Source organism: Tupaia chinensis, unplaced genomic scaffold (assembly GCF_000334495.1).
Source record: "Tupaia chinensis unplaced genomic scaffold, TupChi_1.0 Scaffold147069_1, whole genome shotgun sequence".
Lineage (NCBI taxonomy): Eukaryota > Metazoa > Chordata > Mammalia > Scandentia > Tupaiidae > Tupaia > Tupaia belangeri.
Window position 1 is genome coordinate 703,318 of NW_006206919.1, and position 3,602 is coordinate 706,919.

Consider the following 3,602-nt stretch of genomic DNA (forward strand, 5'->3'; position numbering starts at 1 on the left):
TTCATGCTGGGTGCCTGTGCATGCATGTGTGCCCAAAATCCCAGAGGAGAAAAGAGGAAAAGGGACTGTGTCGTGTGACTAACCTCCCTGGGGGGTAGGGGAGATTTCTCGCTTTCTGTCTCTCTGTCTCTCTCTGGTGAGTGCACATGCCCTATAACAAAAATCTCTCTTAAAAAATAGACGGGGACCAGCAGATAGCGTTATGGCTACGTTGCTGAACTCCCATGCAATCCAGGTTTGAGTCCTGGACCCCATGGCTTAAACTCACACCGGGCACGTGTGCATGTGTGCCCAAGATCCCAAGAGGAGAATGGAGGAGAAGGGATTGCGGCGGGACCATCCCCCCTGGGGGGTGATTTCTCGCTTTCTGTCTCTCTTACTCTCTCTGTCTTTCTGGAGAGCATATGTACCCTATAGCAAAAACCTCTCCAAAAAATAAAAAAATAAACAAACAAATAAAAAACCCAAGATAGCTGCATTTTAAACAATTATCGAATCTGAGTTGTCCTACAATAAGATTCATAGAAATATATGTATGTATACATGAATATATATCCATATGCATAACTGGGTCATTGGAAAAGTAGTAACACATTTTTGCATAGAAAAATACAGAATAATACATCACGACTTTCCCACCAACCCTAATACATACATACTTTGTTCACATACATGGGAATATTTTGAGGTTTACCTATAAAATTCACTTTCATTTGGTCCAAGATTTCATCTTTCACAGTAAACTTAATTCTGTTCTTCAGAAAAATAAAGGATTCTTCTGGAGTAAGGAATATAACCCGGATAGGGCTAAAGTGGGGGGTGGGGTGAGACCGTTAGACCCAGCGCCAGCCGCTCGGCATCCCGCGGTGCAAATTAGAAAAAGGAGCCGCATCCTGTGGGTAGACACAGCCACACACCAACACACACTGTGTGGAGCGGAGCCTGGGAGGGATTTCCACTTGCATTCCAGATGCCCTTGACATGTCACAACCTGCACACATTCAGGATGGCAGTCCTGGAGGTGGTGGTGACTCAGGGGTGGCGTGAGCAGAAGACAGTGATTTGATCATCCTTGCCAAAACAGGCCAGGATGACTGGTCTGGATGAGTCTGATCGCGTAGGGAGGGTCCTTCTTCTTCTTCTCACCATGTCTGGGGTTTAGCTGAAGAGGAAGACCACCCAGATGATTGGAGATCATTTTTCATGGTCAAATGTGCCCTGCTGCAGTCTCCAAGTAGGCATTCAAGGTTTAAGGTTAGGGGTAACCCAGTGCTCATTGTCGAGTCCTAGGAAATTATGTTGTCCATCTGGCTGGGCGAGAAGCTTTTGCAATTGTCCCTCTGAAAGAAACAAGCCGGAGTTAAGTCTACTTGGAAAACTGTATCCAGGGCACTAAGAATAAGCTCAGCAATCTCATAAGTGACCCCATTTATTGACCTTTATGACCACCAGTAGATGAGGTCTATTTTAACCCCCAAGTACCAAGAAAAAGCAAGCATGTCTCATTTCAGTAATCTTTATAAACTATCTTGAAACTTAGGGGCATGTTACAACAGATTAATCTTTTTCAAAATCAAAATTCATTTACCTTAAGTGTCCTTTGTCTTGAAGTACAAACCAGAGGAAGGCCTGTTCCAAAACTACTGACAGGAATTCATCAGTTTGAGTGGGAGCTCTAACCACTGACCTATAATTTTAGAAGGTGTTTTGGGGAAAAAAAAAAAAGAGCATAAAACTGGCATTTCAGAATAAAGCCTTGATCAATGGAAAGCATCTACGACTGGATTCCTGGGTCTTGATTTTTCAAACCATCTAATGAAATGAGATTGTGCAAAGTTCACCTTTTTATCTTCTTCTTCTTCTTTTTTTCTTTCTCTTTAGAGAGATTTTTGCTATAGGGTGCATGTGCTTGTGGGAGAGACAGAAAGCAAGAAATCACCGCACTCCCCCCCCCCCAAGGGGAGAGGGCCACCCACAATCCCTTTTCCTCCATTCTCCTCTCAAGATCTTGGGCGTGCGTGCATACACACACACGTGCCTGGTGTGAGTTTTAAGCCAGAGGGTCTGGGACTCAAACCAGGAGTCTATGGAAGTAACTATTACGCCCTCTGCTGGTCCCCTGCAAATTTAATCTTGATGAGATTCATTTTGAGATCTGTCAAATGAGAGAGTTGAAAGTCTTAGCTTCAAGTCCTTACAGTTTTGTGGTTTCTCTTATGGTAAACGTTCTCAAAGCAGGAAGCATGTCAGATAAAACTGTGAGATGTAAAGTCGTTTTTATACTCATAGGAACGTAAATGTCACATGCATACCAAAGCCATTGGAGAGAAAGGGTAAGTACTTCACCAGAACCCTACATTTAGCTGAGGGCTGGACCAAACATCCCAGCCAATTCTTTTAAGTTACCCTAATGGGTCACTTCTTGTGGAAACACTTAGCTCCCAGGAGCAAATCCAGACACAGGAAGTGAAAAGGATAGAGCCTAACCCAGCCACTGCAACCACTTTAAAAGTAAATCATTAGTTGAATCAGCTCCCCACCTCAAACATCATCAGCTTTCACGTTAGCTTGGCGCAATCTGTGTCCGAGAAGTCAAGCAATGCCAAATATGGTGAACATTCTTCCATTGCCAAAACGGGAAAATTGCCTTATCGTCTCATCAAAACCCATCTAACAGGAAAACAGCTCCAAGTTAAATTCCCAAGTAGGCAAAAAGCCCGTGTCATGTGCGATCCCTTGGAGGTTTGTCCTGATAACCAGCTTGGGGGATCCGGTAAAGGTCAAGTCAGCACCTAGACATCTTAGAAACGCTTTCTTTCCGCAGACGTGGGCTAGCTGGGAAGAAGGCAAATTTATCTGCACACAGGGAAATACGCAGGGCAGAGTGCGGCTGGCCGCAGACCTGCAACCTTAGTAGTTCTCCCTGCAGAACCAACGCCTCTGTCGTTACGCCCGTCCACACCCACGCCCGGGAATCTCTCCCCGGGAGTAGCGTGCGTGGTTTCAAATGCACGCAGATCCCTGCCAGCTTCTCTCCGTCCACCTGGGGCCAGGAGACCCCGCGCTCCCGGACTGGCATGAGCTGGGCCCTGCTTTCCGGGCACCAGGTGGAGCCCTTGAATGAAGCATCCGGGGCCAGCCTGCCTAAACGCGGGTAAACCTTCCACCCGGCAGACTTGGTTTCGACCTGCCACCGCCCCTCACCCGGACACCCGACTCTGATCACTCGCGTCCCGTCCACTTCAGGAGCTTGCAGGACCCCGCAAAGACCGGAGCTCCTTCTGGGAACATTATGCAAACTCTCCGCCTGCCCAGACACCCGCAGCACCTGGGACACCCCCTGCCTCTAAACCAGACCCCTGGGGAGACCTCGAGCTTCATTCACACCGACAGTCACTGGGGGTCGGGATGTCCACGCGGGCCGGGAGACGGAAAGGGACTGCCAGGCTCCCTCCCGCCTGCCCCAGCCCACGCAGTTCGTCCTCCCAGGGGCAAGGGGCGGGCCGGGGGCCAGGTCGGGGAGGCCCTAGAAGGGACCCCTCCCTTCTCACCTCACTCTCGGACTCCGCTTGGCGCGGCTCCGGGCCGGGGAGGGGAACGGC

General features: G+C 48.6%; 1 long non-coding RNA gene across 1 annotated transcript; it reads right to left on the reverse strand.

Moving 5' to 3' along the window:
* Window positions 1–399: 399 nt before the first annotated feature.
* On the reverse strand, window positions 400–3,602 carry LOC114006333 (uncharacterized). The gene is made up of 3 exons (XR_003548067.1): window positions 3,552–3,602; window positions 1,589–1,687; window positions 400–1,340 (listed from the first exon to the last, which is right to left on the reverse strand). It is a non-coding gene; the product is annotated as an uncharacterized LOC114006333 (long non-coding RNA).